Source organism: Triticum urartu, chromosome 7, assembly GCF_003073215.2.
Source record: "Triticum urartu cultivar G1812 chromosome 7, Tu2.1, whole genome shotgun sequence".
Lineage (NCBI taxonomy): Eukaryota > Viridiplantae > Streptophyta > Magnoliopsida > Poales > Poaceae > Triticum > Triticum urartu.
Window position 1 is genome coordinate 260,943,653 of NC_053028.1, and position 23,298 is coordinate 260,966,950.

A 23,298-nucleotide genomic window follows, 5' to 3' on the forward strand; every position below is an offset into this window, starting at 1 on the left:
GACGCAACCAAGCTCAAGGAGTAGCTCGATGAAGATCTTGTCCTTTGTGTTGCTTCATTCTAGTTGATCAGTAGTGGAGCCCAGTCGGGACGATCGGGGATCTGTATAGCATTTGGGGTAGTCTTCTTTTATTTTGGCTCCGTAGTCGGGCCTTGACTGTATCTGGTTGATGTAATGCTTTATTCATGTAATTGTGTGAAGTGGCGATTGTAAGCCAACTATGTATCTTTCCCCTTATTGTATTACATGGGTTGTTTGCGAAGATTACCTCACTTGCGACATTGCTTTCAATGCGGTTATGCCTATAAGTCGTGCTTCGACACGTGGGAGATATAGCCGCATCGAGGGCGTTACAGTGTAGCAGCGGCTCGCGGGTCAGGGCAGTCGCAAGGAGAACCACTGGCCGGGGGCGATGGCCCGGCAGGAGGCAGCGTGGACCACATGCCGCGGCGTGACAGCCCTAAGGGGCGACGGGTAGCCGGTGGGATGATCTCGGGGTGGCGGCATGGACCGCGGGCCGCGATGCGACAACCCGAAGGGGTGTCGACGGGAGCGGTGCACGGGTGATGGAGGTGAGGGTGTCTCAAAAGTCTGTGAAGTATTTTTGTCCTGAATAACATAAATAAATTAGTATAGTTTGCATTAAAAATCACCTCACAAATATGCATATTTGCAATATTTTTGGTCATATTCAAGTGTCAGGACCCCGATTCCAAATCACATCGATCTAGCCGGTAACCCCTCATATCACATTGCGGCCTCACGCACGGTATCCCCACGGGTGTCGCCTTACCATGGCCCGGGACCGTTTGCGCCTTTTGGCTCACGCATATGATAGTGTCGCTAGCATCCATATGACAGAGAACCCGGGCCGACATGGATAGTCGTGAACCCAAAGCGGCGCAGACCTATGGAGACAAGCATACATGAATCACATCGAGCATGTCAGTCATCAGCGAGTGAATCCGGGCTGTAGCACTAGGCTAACAGGACTCCGGGGAACCCGGGCTGTAGCAGGCTAGGCAGGACTCCGGATATCACCGCGTGACATTTCCCTGAAGGGACAAACATAGGAACGAAGTGAAACACATGCCGGCCAGTCAAGTGTCCTGAGTAGTAGTGCTGGGCTAGCAGGACTCCGGTGAACCGGGCTGTAGCGGACTACTATGGCTCGAGGAACACTAGACTACATTTCCCCATAAGAAAGGCTGCCAAGGATAAACAACTAGATTGTCGGATCCCACTCATACCAAGCATTTCAATCATACACACAATATGCCCGATATGAGTACATACAACATGGCATCACAACAAAACTCTACAACTCAAGTACTTTATTTAAAAAGGCTCCGAGGAGCCATACATAACATATTCATACAGGTAGGGGTCACACGACCCGACACTCAAGTCATACAATCATACAAGCACATGCGGAAGCAACTAGTCTGAGTACAGACACTAGAAAGAAAGAAGGCTTCTTGAAGCCTGTCTATCTACATAGGGCCCTCCATGGCCAGGATCACCACCTGGGTGGCTAGTCACTCGTCGACATCAAGGTCTACGTAGAACCCATCGGAGGGGGCGGTGTTGTCGTCTGAAAACAGTAATTAAGCAAACATGAGTACAAAGTTACTCAACAAGTCTTACATCAGAACCTACTATACATGCTCATTCTCAAGAAGGTGGTGGAGTTATGGCAGCAAGCCAGCTTTGACTCTTGGCTAAGCTATCCTACGAGACACCACTAGTAAAACAGTTTTCACACACGAGTCCACTAATCACCAACACAATACTCCACCGGGGATCCTCCCTCGTCATCCTACGAGAGGCCCATCGTCGGTACTCACACTTATCTTGAGTCTTTTAGTAGTATCCATTAACTTGTCTATGAACTGTATAGGCAACCAAGTAGTCCTTTACCGCGGATGCGGCTATTCGAATAGATGATGTTAACCCTGCAGGGGTGTACTTCTTCATACACGCTTTCACCACTTACCACCGTTTACATGACATGTACTCGGCAACCTTCAAGCGGAAGCCCAACGAGGGTGTTGGACACGGCCTACCTAAACACTCAAGTCTCTAGTCCAGGTTTATCGCCTATCCAGGTTCCATCCGCAGGGAGTCCGGCCGAGGTTTCCACATACGGCCCCGAACGATGTGAACAGGGTCCCGAGACGCCAAACGGGCACCCGGCATACCCGGCCACGGTGTATCTACCGCAACATAGCCCACCCCTAGGGTCAGCGCTACGCACGGCCGCCAACACATGACCTACAAACACCATAACTAATTGCAACTCCTGGACAGAGTACTAGGGTGATTAAGAAGCCGAGAGGGTCAATTAAGGATCCCAATGCATGGTAGTAGCTGATTCTTAAAATCACACATACAGATCTTAGTTCTTAGGTACGGCCTCAATGAAACAACCCACCATGTACTCCTACATGGCCTCTCATCGATACCTTTACCAAAACATGTTCAACACATCCCTCACATTACCGACATAATCATTTCACTCTAGCCCATCACCCAGATGAACCAGACCTGACACAACTCTAAGCATAGCAGGCATGGCAAGGTAGGAATCACATACATGGCTCAATCAACTCCTACACATGCTAGTGGGTTTCATCTAGTTACTGTGGCAATGACAGGTCATGCAGAGGATAAGGGTTCAACTACCGTAGCACACAACAGTTTGAATCGCGTTGTCTTAATGCAGTAAACAAGAGCAGAAGCGAGAACATGGGTTTGTATTGGAATGATCAATGGGTTGCTTGCCTGATGTAGTGGTAGTAGGGTACTGCCCTTCAGACGGATACTCGGGGTTATCCTCGGAGGCAGAACCTACCACGAAAGACACACCGAACATAATCAACACATGACAATATGCAACAATATGATGCATGCTATGACATGGCAAAATGAATGTGTCTTGGCCTAATGCAAGCTAAAATAGAAAGGAATGAACCCATTTGAATCAAAGATTCAAATGTTAGTTCATTTAACATAGTCTTATTAGTGCATTATCTTATTTTTCTTAAACAGCAAGGTTATCTTGTTTTGTCATGCATGAAAACATTACCAATGGATAGATTGAATTTTTCTGATCAAAATTCATATATAAATCTTTGCATTTGGAGTTATGGTTGATTTTCTATGATTTTTAGAAGTTTTGGCTATTTTTTGGAATTTCCTATTGAAGAATAAATCCAGAAAAGGATTTACTGCATCAGCCTGGCGTCAGTGTGATGTCAGCGGTCAACTGAGACGGTCCAGGTCAACCCTGACCTGTGGGTCCCGTCTGTCAGTGTCAACTAACTAATTATGTTTAGTTAGTGTTAAACTAATACTAACCTAGTTTAATTAGTGGCCTGGGGCCCACACGTCAGTGAGTCAGGGAAAAGTCATACTGGGGTCAACCCGGGTCAAACCCGCCGGCGTTTAGCCGCTGGTGAGGCCGAGACGGCGGAGAGCGTCGGAAACGCTGTTCCGGCCACGGTTCGATGCGCAGGTGGGTGCTACGGATAGCTGGCGATGTGGCGCATCCAACGGTGGCGTTGGTTGGTGCTGGGGTGGCCAGAAACGATGACGGCGGCGGCCGGAACTCAGCCGTAGGTGGTTTTGCTGCTGCAGCGAGCTAGCGGGGAAACTGACGCACTAGCGAGGCACTACGAGGTGCAGTGAGTGCGTTAGGCACCCGCGCCTGACCAAATGGTCGCCGGAGTGACGCCGGCGACGAGTTTGGTGGCGGCCGGAGCTCGGGTGAGCTCGGACTCGTCGCCAGGGGGCACAGAGAGGCGCGTGGGTTAGTGCGTTGAGCTCCTGGGGGTGCGGTAGGGCTAGTGGACAGGGTGGCGCGGCCATTGGGTGGCCGGAGCCTCGTCGGCAACGAGCTCCGCGGCGGCGCATGCGGGTGAGCTACGTGCAGTCGCTACGGGGCTCGAGAGAGGGAACGGAGAGGGTGGGGAGGTAGCTGGGCTCATGGAGGTGGCGACGGAGCTGACGGTGAGGTCGGGGAAGAGCTGGAGCGAGCGGGGCGGCGAGGGGGATCTCCGGCGACCGAGGTTGAAGACGAGCTCGGTGCAGCGTCTCCGGGGCGAGCGAGCGCTCGGGGATGGGTCGGGATGAAGAAGTGGACGACGGCGGAACCTTTTGGCACGGCGAGGCAACGAGTGGACGGCGGTGGCTGCGGGTTTCACGACAGCGTGGGCGCGGCTGCGTCGGCCATGGCGTCGAGGGGGCAAGGGAGAGAGGCAGGGGGAATGGGCGTGTCCAGGGGCTTCGGTGCGCGACGTGGAGGCGTTCACGGCGTCGAGGCGGTGGCCAGGTGAAGCAGGGAAGCAGGGAGGTGGTGTGGCGAGCTCCTGTGCTCGCCGTCGAGCACCTGCTCGCCTCGCTGGCTAGGCGAAGCAGCTGCGTGGATCGGCTGCTGGGCCGGGCCAGCTAGGTGGGCCGGCTGGTGGGCTGTGCCAGGTAAGTTCCTTTCTCTCTCTTTTTCTGTTTTTTTATTTATTCTATTATTTCTATAACTTCAGGGCTTTATTAAAAATGCCAGGGCATTTCCAAAAATCATAAAATTAATCATGGTTACTGCTTAGAATATATCCAACAACAAACATTTTAGTTTATGATTATTTGAGCATTTAAAATATTTTATAGCATTTAAATGCCCAAATGCAAATACTATAAGAATTAATCCAATGACCTTAAGATGTCCTAGAAAAATGTGCACCATTTTTGTCAAAGGTTTTAACCCAAAACAAAAAGGGTGGGCTTTTTAGAAGGGCATTTTAGGTTCATTGAAAAAGTTTTTAGTAAACCCTAGTTGTTCCAGGGGGGCTGGGGGTTCTGTCATCCCCATTTCAGTTTTCTGGGAATTTAAACGTGATGCAAAAGTTCAACCAATCCTAATGCATGACTAACACAGGGATGTGACATCAAGGTAGTCATGTCCTCATCATCCTCCCCTTCATGGAAACAAAGTCGTCCTCGACGTTGTTTAATCTGAAATGTGGCTAACAAAAGAGACAAGGTGTACATGTTGTATATGTATATGTCATCCATTTTTACTTCCCTTGATTTTTGTACATATGACTGAAGGAAATATGCCCTAGAGGCAATAATAAAGTTGTTATTTATATTTCCTTATATCATGAAAAATGTTTATTATTCATGCTAGAATTGTATTAACCGAAAACTTAGTGGGAGAGAGGAGGAGGCGGCCAAGGTGGGGGCGCGCCCCCCAAGCCCAATCCGAATTGGGGTGGGCATGCATCGGGGAGTCATTGGGCCTTAACTCAACACATGCTGTATTCAAGTTAACTAGGCATGCATCATTCTCATGTGAAGTCATATCATCAATGCCTTTACTGTTACCTTATCGCAAAGAGGTAGCTGATGTAGGTATGAACGATGACAATGTACCATACACTTGTGATGATGTCGCGCTCACAATCTGAGGTGTGGCTGCTCTAGTAGGAGCAATGGTGGAGGAACCAACCGGTGGTGGTGAGCACGAACTGGAATAATAGTTGTTGTAGTCATCCATTGCGTCCTCCTGTATCTGTCTCTCAAAGGTACAAGCGCAAACATACATACAATTAATGCAACGAGGAATATACCGAAATCTTGCACGAATATCATGGTTCAAACCACTAAAAAATCTATTCATTGTATCATCCTCGGATTCTTCTATGTCACAATGATGCATATAAGATTTGAACTCTTGGATTCTTTTAATTGTTCCAATTTGCGAAGCAATTCACGACGATAGCAAGGAGGAAAAAATTGTTGTCTCATTATAGCTTTCAAATCTTTCCAAGCTGTGGGTTGGTTATCAATGTTTTTCTTACAATCTACACCCCACCAAACAAAAGCAAAACTAGTAAATGCTCCAATGGCAGCTCGTACTCTTTCAAGTTCAGAAAAATCATGGTGACTAAAAACTTGTTCTACTTCAAGCTCCCAAACTAGATAAATAGTAGGATTAAATCTACCCTCAAATGACGATAAAGAGATAAACTGACCATGTGCTTGTGTGTGTTGTCCCAACTCTTGTGATGGTGAAGATGTATCCGTCGTCCAAGAACTTCTATCTCCGGAACCTGTCATGATTAGTAGAAAAAAGAAACAAAATTCGAGAATAATGTTCCTATGAACTACTAGGATTTGGTGGTAAAGTGCTCACATCATAGCAAATATCAATATCTTATAAGTTCTTACCATGTAGCAGGTGGTGACAGGCAACCAGCAGTGTCAAATAACTCCGAAGATTGAGTAAAGCGATTGCCAGAGAAATGTACGTATACATGGTGTAGAAATATGTGGAGCTTGGAAGGCTTAAATATTTGGTAGCAAAAAATTAGCAATAACCAATTCAGAGATGCAATGTTGAATAAACACTCAACGACTATACTGTGCTGGTCCAGGCTAGAACAAACTAGAGACACGAGCTTAGAACACTAATGAGATCACAATGTAGCACAACTAGCATCAATAAACTATATGAAATAGCTCTGGACAGCAAGATACAAGTGAAGACCACAATAGCAGTAAAGATAATGATGAGAAACAACTGCCAAGCAGGATATACCAACAACTCTCTCTCCAACTTTCCTTTGGAAAGGTTTGTGCCAATTTTATGATAATTTTTCTCAAGAATTCTACTTACTCAAACTTTCAAATGCAAAAAAATTACTCAATTCCGAGTTGATATGAGGAGTAAAAAAATTCTAAAACTGGCCTCAAAAACTAGAAAAAGCTGTGTTCACGAACTTCGGAGGGCAAAAATACCTATTTAGAAGCCGATTTTGAGGTGTCAAATATTAAACTAGCTTCTACAACTATTCAGATGCAGCTCGTTGATAGCTTTAATTTGAGTACTCGCAGAGGCAAAACAGATTTCGTATGAGGAAGATATACCTGTTTTACTGAACAATGCTCAAAACAGATTCCAATCCGAATTTAGCTACGAGATTGAGTCTAGATATATCTGAATTTTGTTTTTTTGTTTCTTCTTTCTTTTTTCTCACACTTTTCTTTTTCTTTCTCTCCTTTTTTTCTCTGACTTTTTTTTTACTTTTTTTCTCTCTGAATTTTTTTTGTGAATGTGAACGACCCCAACTATGATTATGACAATGAACGATGGGTAGCACGTGTGTGGAAATTGATGGATGGGATGGTGGACAACGAAAGGGATAACGATGCAACGTCTGCGTGAGTAATGTGAATAGAACTCGAAATTCTAAATGAATTAGACACTAAGACCAGCAACTCGACACGACGATGCAACCGATAATTCAACTATGCAAGCAAAGAAAAGAAAAAATGCAAAGGCTCAGACTGGCTTGGACAAAGGATGAATATATCTAACTTTTTATGGCTTTTTCTTGGACAACAGGTAAGTAAATAAATCTAATCTAGGGATAACTTGAAATTCTCACCGAGCCCTGAAAACTGATACCACTTGATAGAGGCGAGGGTGTCCTGATCTTTCGAAGAGATGGTAACTATCGATTTGGTGGAGATGACTTTGACGATCCGACTACAAACGTGCATGAAGTTACGCCTTAGCAATCGCTAAACCAATCTCCTGAGGTTACTGACGATGCCGAAGCACGATTAGCCTGACCACGAAGGTCTATTCCTGCACGCAATCGAAGAACAAGCAAGTACATGATATTGCAATCTAAATATTGCAAATATAGATGAAGTATTGATAAAGGTGGGGATCCGAAAGCGATCTTGGTCTGGTCATTGGACACAAACAAAGTACACGAAGTTCCAATGGCCAACTTTTAACTAAACAAATCCCAAGGAAAAAGCTACTAGATGGAGCGACTTATATAGGAGAAAGGGGCGGCGGCCAAGGAGGTGGGAGGACGTCCCAAGGCAGCCTAAAACTAACCCTAGGTCTTACAAGGCCCATGGGCCCAAGTGGAGGTGTTGCAACACCTTTGGATTTGTAGTTTGACTCGGATTCTGCTGCAGCATTAGATTGTTTCGTCAATATCTCAACGCTCCGGACGATTTTGAAGGTGAAACCAATTGGGTTGGAAAGCACACGAAATCTACTTTCCAACAAAAAACACCCAATTCGGAGTTCGTACAAAAGAGATCTTTGTGTTTTGAGTCAGGTATGTCTGTGTAGTCTGAATCTGAGTCCAGAATGTGAGAGACTTGGACTCTATATTCTCTTGGCCCAAAAGTGACGTGAGAGGACTTTTTGAATAGCACCTAAACTTCTATTTTTCCCGTATCTTCATATGTGGATTGTACAAATGTCCCATACACCTGCAATTAGACATGGCGCAAAAGTGTGTGATGTATTTTTGTCCTGGATAACATAAATAAATTATTGCATAGTCTGCATTAGAAATCACCTCACAAATATGCATCGGTGCAATGTTTTTGGTCGTATCCAAGGTAGTCATGTCCTCATCAGTGGGTTGGGGCATCCAACGAGAAGATATCGGGGCGGCGACGCAATGGTCCGAGGGGATGACGCGATGGCAACCTGTGGCTCAATCAGCGGTAGACGCGTGCTCGGGGACGAGCTTGGCGAAGACAGGCATGTGATCGGTTGATTAGACCGACGTCGGTGCTGTACGCGCCATGGCGGGACGACTAGCGCATATCGGGGTCGATGGCGATGTTGTCGATGATGTCTTAGGCGATGACGACGAAGATGGACCGGCAACGGAGGCCGCACGGATTAGTGGCCGGCAGCGACGCAAGAAGGAATCCCTTGGGCGGCACATCCAGCCTTACCGCGCGGTTGATGACAAAGAGGCCGGTGTAGAGTCGACGCTGATGACAGAGTAGAGGTGCGGGGGTCGAAGCAACGGCGTGTGAGGGAGCCCTGGACTAAGGGGTCCTCGGGCTTCCGACCTATTGGATATGGGCCGGACTGATGGGTCGTGAAGATACAAAGACCGAAGACTCTACCCGTGTCCGGATGGGACTCTCCTTGGTGTGGAAGGCAAGCTTGGAGACCAAACATGAAGATTCCTTTCTTTGTAACTGACCCTGTGTAACCCTAGATCCCTCCTGTGTCTATATAAACCGGAGGGCTAGGTCCGTAGATAGATCCTCATAATCATAGTCAGGCTAGATTTTTAGGGTTTAGCCATTATGATCTCGTGGTAGATCAACTCTTGTAACACTCATATTCATCAAGATCAATCAAGTAGGAAGTAGGGTATTACCTCCATAGAGAGGGCCCGAACCTGGGTAAACATTGTGTCCCCTGTCTCCTGTTACCATCGATCCTAGACGCACAGTTTGGGACCCCCTACCCGAGATCCGCCGGTTTTGACACCGACATTGGTGCTTTCATTGAGAGTTCCACTGTGTCATCCCCAAAAGGTTTGATGGCTCTTTCAATCATCTACAACGATGCTGTCCAAGGGGAAGTCTTCCTCTCGGGACAGATCTTCGTGTTCGGCGGCTTCGCACTGCGGGCCAACTCGCTTGGCCATCTGGAGCTGATCGAAAGCTACGCCCCTGGCCACTAGGTCAGATTCAGAAGCTTGAACTACGTCACAGATATCCGGGGAGACTTGATCTTCGACGGATTCGAGACCACGACAGCCGCTCCCTGCCACCAAGATGAACAAGACGTAAATCTATCATCGGTCCATACACAGGAGATAGTACATGCAGCTGTTCTGGCCATAGATCCGGAGCAGATCGCGCCATCCGAAGACGGGAACGCGGAAGCCGCAGACTCGGCGGCGTTGGAGTCGCACACAGATTGAACTTCAAGTGACATCTGTGTCACCGGAGCTACGGACTCGTCTCCGGCTACAGGTTCCGAACCTTGTGCGTCCGCGCGTGTCAAGCTTGATCGGTCATCGATCGTCGAATTTGACTCCGCGGACATCTTCCAACACTCGCCTTTGGGCAACATGCTGAACTCGTTAAGAGCACTATCTTTAGCGGGGGGCTCAGAGCCGAGTTGTGTCTGGTTCAAACCGGAGGCTGATGATGGAGAATTTCACTTCCCACCTACCGCCCACTTCACAGCCACTGTCAAAGACTTAACTGACATGTTCGATTACGGCTCCGACGACATCGACGGTATGGATGATGATGCCGGAGAAGAAGAGGCCCAGAACCCGCCGTTCATCGAACGCTGGACGACCACTTCCTCGTATGCCATATACATGGTGGATGCACCAAAGGAGAATAGCGATGACGACAAGGAAGATCCAGTTGAGGATAAACCTTCCAAGATACAATCAAAGCGCCAGCGTCAGCGGTGCCGCTCTAAGTCATGCCGCAGTAAAGACAGCAACACTGGCACAGGAGAAGATAGCACTCCAGAAGGTGCCGAAGACAACGAAGACCCCGTTGATGTAGCTACTGAACAGGATGAATGGGAAAATGGGCAGGTTAGCCCTGGTAAACAGGCCACGCACGCAGACTTGGAGGACGGTAATTATCTTCCACTCTTCGAGTGTGAGGCGAGCCTCGGCACCGAGGATTTCATCGTGCCTGAGGAACCTCTTGAGCAGGAGCGCTTCAAGCGCCAGCTAATAGCCACTGCAAGGAGCCTGAAAAAGAAGCAGCAGCAGCTTCAAGCTGACCAAGATCTGCTTAACGATAAATGGACCGATGTCATAGCAGCCAAGGAATACGGCCTCAAGCGCCCAGCCAAAAGCTACCCAAAGTGCAAATTGCTACCTTAGTTCGACGACGAGGCGCCGGAACACATACCACCATCGCGCAATGCGGCTGACCGACCACCACATGGTCGGGATAAAACGGCAACTCAAGCCGAACACCAGCCCGCCCTGCCTCATCGCAAAGGCAAAGGTAAATCAGCCCACAGTCATACATATGACCTTCGGCAGGACCTGAACAATAAAGCAGGACATACCAGATCGATCTACGGATCGCGAGGACGTTCCCCGACACGTGACGACGACCATCTATTCAGACGTGACAAACCTAGTCATGAGCGGGCTGAAAGCCGCAGACAGACTCCATCAGAGCTACGTTGCGATACGGCCCGATATAGAGGCGCCGCACACCCTCATTGCTTCACCGACGAAGTCATGGAACATGAATTCCCAGAAGGGTTCAAACCCGTAAATATAGAATCATACGACGGAACCGCAGACCCCGCGGTATGGATCGAAGACTTCATTCTCCATATTCATATGGCCCGCGACGATGACCTTCATGCCATTAAATACCTCCCCCTAAAACTTAAAGGACTAGCCCGGCACTGGTTGAACAGCCTGCTTGAAAATTCTATCGGTAGCTGGGAGGACTTGGAAGAAGCCTTCCTTGATAACTTCCAAGGTACATACGTTCGACCTTCAAACGCTGGTGACTTAAGCCATATAGTTCAACAGCCCGGAGAGTCCGCCAGGAAATTTTGGACTAGGTTCTTAACTAAAAAGAACCAGATCATCGACTGTCCGGATGCCGAAGCCCTAGCGGCCTTTAAACACAGCATCCGTGACGAATGGCTCGCCCGCCACCTCGGCCAAGAGAAACCAAAGTCCATGGCGGCCCTCACGACACTCATGACCCGCTTTTGTGCGGGTGAGGATAGTTGGCTGGCCCGTAGCAAGAACAATGCAAATGACGTCGGCACCCCTGAAGCTAAAAATAGCAACGACAAGTCTTGACGCAATAGATACAAGCGTCGAAACAACAATGATAACACCGAGGATACATCGGTCAATGCCAGATTCAGTGCCTCTAAGTCCAGTCAGTGGAAGAAGCCGTTCAAAAAGAACAATTTAGGCCCATCTAGCTTGGACCGCATACTTGATTGTCCGTGCCAGATTCATGGCACCCCAGACAAGCCACCCAATCATACCAATAGAGATTGTTGGGTTTTTAAACAGGCCGACAAGTTAAATGCCGAAAACAAGGATAAGGGATCGCAAAGCGAAGACGACGACGAGGAGCCCCGGCCGCCGAACACAGGGGGACAGAAGAAGTTTCCCTCTCAGGTCAAAACAGTGAACATGATATACGCTACCCACATCCCCAATAGGGAGCGCAAGCGCGTGCTCAGGGACGTCTACATGATAGAGCCAGTCGCTCCAAAATTTAATCCGTGGTCGTCATGCCCGATCACTTTTGATCGCCGGGATCATCCGACCAGTATCCGTCACGGCGGTTCAGCCGCACTAGTCCTGGACCCAATAATTGATGGGTTCCACCTGACACGAGTCCTGATGGACGGTAGCCGCAGCCTCAACTTGCTCTATCAGGATACAATGCGCAAAATGGGCATTAACCCATCACGGATCAAGCCCACAAAGACTACCTCTAAAGGAGTCATACCGGGCGTAGAGGCCCGCTGTACGAGCTCAATCACACTAGAGGTTGTCTTCGGATCTCCGGACAACTTCCAAAGCGAGGAGTTAATCTTCAATATCGTCCCCTTTCGCAGCGGCTACCAAGCACTGCTCGGACAAACCGCATTTGCTCGATTCAACGCGGTGCCACACAATGCTTATCTGAAGCTCAAGATTCTCGGACCACACGGCGTCATAATAGTCAATGGAAACAGAACACTCCCTCCGCACCGAGGAGCACACCGCTGCCTTAGCGGCAGAAGTACATGGCGGCCTTTTCAAGCAGAACCTCAATTCGGCGGCTGATCCCCCGGACACTGTCAAGAGAGTCCGAACCATTCTATAGAAGGACAGCTCGGCTCGTCAAGAGCTCGACTAGCAATTCGGCCTCCGTCCCAGTCCTGACCAAGTGGCGGCAATTGTACCGCGCATACATAATTACACACTAAAAGTACCATGGACATGGATGGAGGCATAATCAGCTTGTGATCCGCAATACGGCTTGACCGCCCCGAACACACACAATTTCACTATTTCCTTTTTTCCTTTTTTTCACAGGCCTTTTCTAGCGGCTTGACCATCGATTCTTTTCGAAGGATAAAAACCCCAAGGCGACAAGAAGCATGGACGTACTAGGGAATCTTTAGGTGGTTTCTTTAACGATCCCTTTACCTGTTTTCAGGACCCACACGCAGCTCTCCCTTGGTTAAGGCATAGTAAATATCCTTCTTCTTATTGTATTACTTGTATAAATGCACTTTAACGCACCAATGAAATTATAATAGAAACAGTTTGCGGCCCAAATTTTACGGCTCTAGCTTATCACTTGTTCTTCTTTTTCTTCCTTTCTGTCTTTTCTTTTCTGGTAAACTCTATCAGGTAACACCCGTACACTCTGATGCGTTTCAATTTGCCAGGGGCTTCACAGCGCCCACAACATGGAAACAAAAGTCCGAACACTTTTATAGTACAGTTCGGTACCCCGAATTTAGCACTATATTGATTGGCTCCGAATCATGTCTTTGGTCAATAGTTGGGTTGCCCGACTCCTGTGTTACTACTTTACGTTCCGCTATATCGGCCAGGGTAGTAAAGGGAGAACTATTGCGATTGTGCCCTGGGTTACCCAAGTGAGCACCTCAGTAGAGAAAGCCAAAAACTGGCTGTCATGATGCGGTGAGAGCCGGTCAGCTCTTCAGAGGTCTCAAATCCTTAGAGATTTTTCCGCATTATGCGAGGGATTGGTACTTACCTGATCAAGTGTTTATAGCATCCTAGTCCGGATACTAGGGCTTGCGGCTATATTTCTATTGTCAAACTCCTATGGCTAAGTGAGGGTGCTAAAGCCGCATAGTCCGATTGCCTGGTTCCGCTAAACACCTCCTTCAAAGGACCAAACAATTGGATCAAGAGTGTTTAGATTACATCCCGAACACCCCCGTATTTCCTACGTGGGGGCAGAAGCCGACGACTGGCCAACTCTCAGATTTCACATAACACGGCCGCACAGGGGGAGATTTTTTTAACAAAACATTATATTACATAACGATTTTGTTTCATCATACAAGGCAAAGACAACATCAATGTATTCATTCGAAAATAATGTCTTGCGCACATTGCGTTGCTACAATGCGAGACCCCTCCAGGATATCTGCAAAATACCGCTCTGGCATGCGGTGCTCCTTGCCCTCTGGCAGCCCCTCAGTCGTTAGCTTGGCGGCGTCCATCTTCGCCCACCACATCTTGACGCGGGCGAAGGCCATGCGCTCACCTTCAATGCAGGCCGATCGCTTGACGATGTCTAGCCGAGGACAGGCGTTCACCATCCGCTTCACAAGCCCGAAGTAGCTACCGGGCATAGCTTCGGCAGGCTACAGCCGGATTATCAAATCCTTCATGGCTAGTTTGGCCACCCTATGCAGCTCAACCAGCTATTTTAGCTGATCGGTGAAGGGCACAAGATGCTCTGGCGCAAGGTACAGCGACTAGAACAGTTTCTCCGTTGAGCTCCCTTCTTCGACTCAGAAGAATTCCGCGGCATCGAACACACTGCGCGGCAGATCTGCAAATGCCCCTAGAGAACTCTGAATCCGGGTTAGTAAGAAATACTTCTTCATATACTTGCTTTGCATACTAAACGCCTTACCCGCCGCGATCTTCTTGGCCTCCTGAATCTCTTGGAGGGCACCCTGGGCTTCAACCCGAGCTGCTTCTGCGCTTTGGCGAGCCTTTGAGAGTTCAGCCTCTCGAGCCGAAACATCACCCTCCAGGGTCTCATACTTCTTCACAGCGTCCTGGAGCTCTTGCTGAACCTCGTTCAGCCGGGCCTTAAGCTTCTTGCGAGTGGCCTGCTCCTTGACAGCTTTCCCCTCGGCTTCGGCCAAGGCCTTTTTCAGGGCCTCAACCTCGGTCGTCGCCCCTACACATATCATGACACTATGGTCAGTATACATCATTTATTCTTTCCGAATATATAGCGAGTCATTGCATACCTTGCTGGTCTTCCAGCTACTTCCTCACTTGGCCGAGCTCCTCCTTGGCCTGCTCCAGTCTCTGTGTTAGGCCAGAGACTTTGGCAGTGTGTGAGGTTGCGGCCAGCAACGAAGCCTGCGTATTCACATTAGACACATTTTAGTTAGTTTCCTGCCAAATTTCATTGATCCTCTGTCCGGCTTTTCTTTTTGAACACCGGACAGTGTCTCAGGGGCTACTGTCTATATAGGGATTTTCCCTGTTACGTTGCTTACCACAAAACCTGTCAGCAGGCTGCTGCAGGCTTCGGTCAGTCCGCTCTTGACGGACTGAACCTTCTCAATCACCGTACCCATAAGGATACGGTGTTCTTCCACAATGGAAGCGCCTCGTAGCGCTTCCAGTATATTTTCTGGTGCCTCTGGTTGGACAGAGGTCACCGGTGGGACAGGCACACCCCCTTCTTTCGAAGGAGGTTGTTTGCCAGATTCCGGAGTCGCATGGGTCTCCGGAATCGTATTCGGCTGGGGGCCGAACTGATCGAGGCCCCCAGCCGCCATGGGGATCTGCTCCCCCATGTGTCCGGAAACTGAGGTCTTGCCTCCTGGCGCCACCATGACGGCCTCCTGAACCTCTCCCTAGCCTGGGAAGGTCCTTTAGGACAGCACCTCTTCATCTCCCTTGGCCTTGGGAGAATAAGCGGCCGGCGGTGTCTCGCTGGCCATTGCCTTCGAATCCAATGAGCCTCTTGATGAGGATCGCTGGGAGCTGTCATGGGCCGGACTGTGATAACATGATTAACCATATTAATACCATAAAGTGGAGAGGCCAGATAAATAGATGAGTGAGGGTTCTTAGCACTCACGATGCGGCCAGGGGCTTGGTCCGGGGCCTTCGCTCCGGGCTGCTGTCGACGTCCCAGGCGGAGTTATCCACAAGGGGGCCTTTCCCCCTCTTGGGCGCCTCCGCCTCCAGATTTGTGGAGGCCGCCCTCTTCTTCCTCCCCCTATCATGGGGAGAGTCTCTCTCCTCCTCCTCCTCCTCCTCCTCTTCATCATCATCATCGCTGTCTTCGGCGGCGGAGGAGCGGGTCTTGTCTTCGGACGTCGCGTCCGAAGCGCCCTTGCAGCGGGGGCCACTCTGGGCCCCCTTGGCCTTCCCCTTGGCCTTCTTCTCCGGCGCCTTATAGGGCACCGGTACTAGCATCTTCGCTAGACGCGGGATGACTGGTTCCTCAGGTAGCGGAGCCGGACACCGAATCTACTTTGCTCTCTCCATCCATTCCTGAAGAAGCAATGACAATAAAGGTTCAAATATCCTCCTTGAAACAAGCAAGTAGAGGATGCGTTAAAGATTTACCTTGTTGGCGGGGTAGTTAATGTTGTGCCCGTGGTTCGAGTCTGTGGTTGGCGGTATCTCGTTGCCCTTGAAGAGCAACTTCCAGGCATCTTCGTGAGTTGTTTCGAAGAGCCTCTCCAGGGTTTGGTGCTTCTTCGGATTGAACTCCCATAGAGGGCAGCTTCGGCTTTGCCAGGGGAGGATCCGACGAACCAACATCAGTTGGATTATGTCGACAAGCTTAATATTCTTATCCACCAGGCTCTAAATGCGTGTTTGCATCGCTATTAGCTCGTCTGACGAAGACCAATTCGGGCTCTTTCTCAATCCAAGAAGTGAGCCGCATTGGAGCTCCAGAGTTGAATTCGGCAGTATTCCCGCTTAGTACAAGTGAAGGCTAGAAAGAGACTGGGAAGCGACCAGCTAGAGAGCGACAATAGTCATGAACATGCATTAACATTAATCAACACCGAATGCAAGCATGAGTAGGATATAATTCACCATGAACATAAATATTGTAAAGGCTATGTTGATTTTGTTTCAACTACATGCATGAACATGTGCCAAGTCAAGCCACTCGAATCGTTCAAAGGAGGATACCACCCCATCATACCACATCACAACCATTTTAATAGCATGTTGGCATGCAAGGTAAACCATTATAAACCCCTAGCTAATTAAGCATGGCATAAGCAACTATAATCTCTAATTGTCATTGCAAACATGTTTCATTCATAATAGGCTGAATCAGGAACGATGAACTAATCATATTTACAAAAACAAGAGAGGTCGAGTTCATACCAGCTTTTCTCATCTCAATCAGTTCATCATATGTCATCATTATTGCCTTTCACCTGCACAACCGAATAGTGTGGATAATAATAATTGTAGTGCACGTGCATTGGACTAAGCTAGAATCTGCAAGCATTCAATTCATAGGAGAAGACAAGGTAATGTGGGCTCTTTGTTAGATCAACAGTAATGCATATGAGAGCCACTCAACATTTTCATCATGGTCTTCTCCTCTCGACCCCCAAAGAAAAGAAATGAAACTATTTACACAGGAAAGCTCCCAACAAGCAAAAGAAGAACGAGAAATCTTTTTGGGTTTTTTCTTTTAATTATTACTAGTACAGGCATGGAAAGTAAACTAGCTAAAAGCTACAACTATTTTTTGGTTTTTATTAAGGTTTTTCAAACACACAAGAAGAAAGCTTAAAAACAAATTAAACTAGCATGGATGATACAATGAAAAAGTATGAGCACCGATAACTGGCATGAGTGTGTGAACATGAATGTAATGTCGGTGAGAAATACGTACTCCCCCAAGCTTAGGTTTTTGGCCTAAGTTGGTCTATGCCCATGGATCAAAGCTGCTCTCTCCGGTGTATTAAGGAGGGTCCTCAGGGTGCCACTGGTTGGCGATCTCCTCCGGATCCCACTGATAAACAGACTGACGGTGAGGATCAGATAGTGGCTCCGGCTCTGGGGCTGATGTCAGGCTCTGGTATGCCTGAACGGCCTCTGGCAGAACAAGGTACATGCCTGAAAATATGTTGAACAAAGAGGGAGTAGGCAAGGTAATAGTCTCAACGTGTTTCTTATCAAATATCAGTCTATAATTAAGCATCTTATTCTTATTCTTAACAATAAAATCATGTGCTACCATGCTCTTATAATCTAGAACAATAGGAGGCAACAACTTTTCCTCTTTCTCATAATTCCGGATAGGTATGTTAAAGTGTGCAGCAAGGCGCGAGGCAAAGATGCCTCCTAAGACGGGGCCCTTTGTACGGATCAGATTTGACCATTTAGCAACAATAGCGCCTAAGCTGAAAGTGGTATCATGAAACAAAGCATGGCGCAAAATAACAATATCAGGGGCACTAAGATTTCCATAGTTCCCGCGACCAATTAAGCATCTACTAGCAAATATTGCAAAGTAATGTAGAACAGGAAAATGTATGCTAGTGATTCTCGCATCAAGAACTTTCCTCGTTTCCCCTACAACAATCATATCAACAAATCCCTCCACATCAGTACAATGTGGTTCGTCTATGCTGCCCTCAAAGGGTATCTTACAAACCCGGCAGAAATCAGATAGTGACATCTCCTTAAACTCATCATATAAATAAAAATCCACCGAAGGTGGCGATCATCTAGCATGGAAATGAAAGTTTTGCACAAAAATATTGGTGAGTAAGAGATACTGTTCACGCTGCTCATGGAGGATGGCGGTGAGGCCTGCATTCTCAGCCAAATAATAAAAATCTTCATAAATCCCGGCTTCTCTCAAGAACTCATCACAAGGCCATTCACACGGCCGAACCTCCACAGTACGAGGGAGATTATACTTGGGCTTCTTGTTCTCTTCACTTTCTTTACCCTTTGAGCTTCGGCTTGATGAGCCCCTCAATAATCTCTTCATCATTTTCTGAAAATTTCTGAAATTTTTAGTAACTTAAAATAAAAGTGAACCAAACTCAACAAAATTGATAGCAACTACTCCTACAAGTGTCTAGAGGCTATATCATGCATTAAAACTACTTTTGACCACATAAATTTGGCATGCAAGCTCAAGAACAGGGTCACCTAAGCAGCAAAAATTTGCAATAAAGAAAGAACTAGAACAAAAACTAATTGGACCATTGGAGGAGTCACATACCGAAGAACAATCCCCCAAAGCAGTTGTGTGAATGGAGCTTTAAGCAAGGAGATTGACAATGGCAGCAAGATGAGCTAGAACTCGGGTTTGAGCTGGTGGGTGATTTTTTCTGGAGCAAGACGAAGTGTGTGGGTGCAAGGATCTCCTAAGCGACTCCTAGGCGAGTCGCAGGCGACCTACGCCGGTGGCCACTCCGACCCCGGCGGCCACCCATCGCCCTCCTGCTGGTGGCCACTCCGGCCCTGGCAGCCACCCTCCCTGTTGTGTGCCACTCTGGCCATAACAGCCACACTATGGCTCCTTTTGATCTCAACTTTGACCGTGGGAAGAAGTTCCAAGCAGACATGAGGCGAAAGTTTGGGCACCCAGTAGTTTTCTCCCCGGGGTTTCGTCAACGTGAGTTCACCATGGTGGTTTCATTTTGTAGAGCATCATTCAAGCTTTATACACACACGGTTAGTGTTTTGCTTCTTGCTATGTTTGGTGGTTATGCCCAAGGATTTAGAGTTCGTCATCTCAAAGATAGATCTTTCAAGTTTTCGGTTGCTTCTAAATCTATGGGTTTTGAGATTTATAATGCGGGCAGAGTAGTTGAGAAAGAGTTTGAGATGGTGTTTAACCTCTGGAATTTTGGCGGTCCAAATTGGCTTAGAGAGGAGAGAGTGTTCTATGCTGAGCAGGATAAAGAATGCACATTAGTGGGCAGACATGGTAAAGCAGTTAATCCTGATTCCGGCGATCGCCGAACTGGTGCTCCGGCTCACCAGAATACCAGATCAGTTTTTGAACGTCTTTCAGGCCCAATTCAAATTAGGAGTGATCCGAGGGGTGCCTTGATTGCTACCAATGCGCGTCTTGAAGAGGGGCAGCACAATGAGCTCCAAGTTATTACTCAACATCAACATACCAAAAGGTACGTGACATGCTATGTGAGGGAGTCCTGGATTAGGGGGTCCCCAGACAGCCGGACTATATCCTTTGGCCAGACTGTTGGACTATGAAGATACAAGATTGAAGACTTCGACCCGTGTCCGGGTGGGACTCTCCTTTGCGTGGAAGACAAGCTTGGCAATTCGGATATGTAGATCTCCTCCCTTGTAACCGACTGTGTGTAACCCTAGCCTCCTCTGGTGTCTATATAAATCGGAGGGTTTAGTACGTAGGACAACAACAATCATAATCATAGGCTAGCTTCTAGGGTTTAGCCTCTACGATCTCGTGGTAGATCAACTCTTGTAATACTCATATCATCAAGATCAATCAAGCAGGAAGTAGGGTATTACCTCCATCGAGAGGGCCCGAACCTTGGTAAACATCGTGTCCCCGCCTCCTGTTACCATCCGCCTTAGACGCCCAGTTCGGGACCCCCTACTTGAGATCCGTCAGTTTTGACACCAACATTGGTGCTTTCATTGAGAGTTCCACTATGCCACCAAGATAAGGCTTGATGGCTCGTCTTGTTGTCAAGGACAACATTACCTCGGTGGGTGCCCTGGCTGTAGGCCAAACTCTCCGACTAGACGGCTTCTCAAGACCGCCCGTTCAGCCGTCGCGCCGATGATGACTTCTCGGGTCATCAAAAACAGCCTCCACGTCGGCTCGGGATTCGCCAAGCAGATGGATCCAATAGAGCTCTCTTCCTTGAACGAGCTCTTGGATCACATCGCCGCCCTGGGAGTCGCAACAGACTATGATCGGATCGGGCTTAAACCCGACCAAAGGGAGATTAACTCTCCACTGGTCACCCATCAGATAGTGGTGGTGGAGGAGCAATGTAGCAATTCTTCCTCTATTTTGAGGACAAACTATGTCCGAATTCCCGAGCTCTTCGAGCCGGATACCCGTCCACGGGAGGACATGGCCCAAGCTTCGAACCTAGAATCAGAAAATGGGCCAGAACTATTGGGCAACATCCCGGAGTCCGAACTGCCAAGCTCGGAAACTCCTCCGCCCCTGGGTCTCAGATGGGGTCAGGGTTCGGACCTAAATCTGCCCACCCACCCAGACCCAACTGATCTTTCCCACATTAGACAAGACCCCAAGAGACAGTACATCACTATTGGGCTAGATTCCTCCTTGTAATGAGCAAGGTCAAGGATTGTCGCGAGGAAGACGCAATTTCATTCTTTTGCAAAAATTGCACAGACAAGGGAATCCTCAACGCCATAAGTCACCGTGACATATGACACTTTGCTGACTTGGCGGCCATAGTACGGAAGTACTGTGCGATGGAAAGCACCTGGAAAACCCAAACAAAATTCTGGGACCCTCCGGCTCTCACTAAACCCCCTGTCCGAACTAAAAGGGTGTACTCTCGTAAGTCACCCGATCCAATTACAAAGAAACAAAAGCCCACTACAAGGTGTAAAACTGTATTGGAGGGATGGCTCAATGGGCCATGCAAAATTCACAGTACATCGGATACCATTCCAACACACAGCCTTAGAGCATGTTGGATACTCCGGCAGGTGGCCAAGAGCGGCGAGGATATCCTCATCAACAATACAACAGAGCACCATCCCGTGAAAAATAACAATACAGTATTGATAGTCTTCGAGACCTTCGCCTCAAATAATAGGCGCAAGCGAACACTCCGCAGCCTTGCTGAAGTCTGCCACGTTGCAGCAATAAATTCATGGAACGACACGGCCATAACCTTCAATGCCAGTGACGAACCTCAATTCTGAACAGCCTGAGCACCAGCCGCTTTGGTCCTTAGTCCAATTATGGACGGCTTCCGGCTTACTAAAGTGCTCATGGACGGTGGTAGCGGATTAAACCTCATCTACGAGGAAACTCTTAGAAAAATGGAAATAGACAAGAGCCGCATTGAGCAAAGCAGCACGACCTTCAGAGGAATCATCCCTAGTCGGGAGGCACGATGCGCGGGAAAAATCACACTAGATGTGGTATTTGGCACGCCGGAGAATTATGGGTCCGAAGAAATCACATTCCAAGTGGCCCCGTTCAGTAGCGGATACCACACCGTTTTAGGGCGGGAGGCATTCACGATCTTCCAAGCTATACCCCATTACAGGTACATGAAGCTCAAAACGCCTGGGCCCAATGGAATCATCACTCTGGCTAGTGATCCAGACACAGCACTCCGTGCTGAAAATAAAACCGCTGCACTAGCCCTCGAGGCACTATCCGAAGCTCTTGCGACCGAAGAACTAACTGCGCTGCGCTCCACAGTGGACAGGGACGACGTGATACTCGACAAAAGACCCAAGTCCACCTCTTTTAAACCAGCAGGTGAAATAGTCAAATTCCAGGTCCACCGAACGGACCCTACAAAAACAACATCCATCGGGGCACAACTGAACCCCACAACAGACGCCGCACTGCGGGAGTTCCTGCGCGAGAATTGGGACATCTTCGCCTGGCATCCTTCAGACATGCCAGGAATCCCACGCAGGCTGGCCGAGCATAGCCTTAACATTCTAAAGGGGTTCAAGCTGGTCAAGCAAACTCTTCGGCGTTTCTTTGAGCCTAAGCGACAAGCCATGGGAGAAGAGCTAGCCAAGTTACTCGAGGTCGGATTCATTCGAGAAATAAAACATCCGGACTAGCTAGCAAACCTGGTGATGGTACCAAAGAAGGACAAATCCTGGCGCCAATGTGTCGATTTCAAGGACCTTAACAAGGCTTGCCCCAAGGATCCCTTCCCCCTCCCCCACATCGATCAAATTATCGACACTACTGCAGGACACGACTCATTGTGCTTCCTCGACGAATACTCCAGATACCATCAAATTAAGATGGCGGAGCCCGATCAAGCCGCAACGGCATTCATCACTCCATACGGCCCCTTCTATTTTAACACCATGCCTTTAGGGCTCAAAAACGCCGGTGCAACCTATCAACGCATGATTCAGACATGCCTGGAAACACAAATCAGCAAAATAGTGGAGGTATACGTAGACGATGTGGTCATTAAAACAAGACACGTCGAATCCTTAATAGACGACTTGAGGCTCATGTTCGACAATCTCCGAACATATGACATCAAGCTCAATCCGGAAAAATGCGTTTTCGGCGTGCCCGCCGGAAAACTCTTGGGCTTCATTGTCTCCAATAGAGGAATTGAAGCAAATCCGGCTAAAATCCGAGCTTTGTCACAGTTGGCTATCCCAATAGAACTCAAGCAAATGCAGAAATTAAATGGATGCGTGGCTGCCTTAAGCCGCTTTATCTCCCGATTAGGAGAAAAGGCACTACCTCTTTATCGCCTCCTTCGACGCACCGAACACTTCAAGTGGACCGATGCGGCCATGGCCAGATTGGAAGAAATAAAAGCCGTATTGGCCACCAACCCAATCTTGGCCGCGCCAAATGTCGGCGAACCAATGTTGTTATATATAGCGGCAACACACCAAGTTGTAAGCGTAGTGCTCGTCGTCGAACAAGAGATGGACGGACATAAGTTCCCGTTTCAAAAGCCGGTATACTACGTATCCACCGTCCTCACTCCATGCAAATCATGATACACAC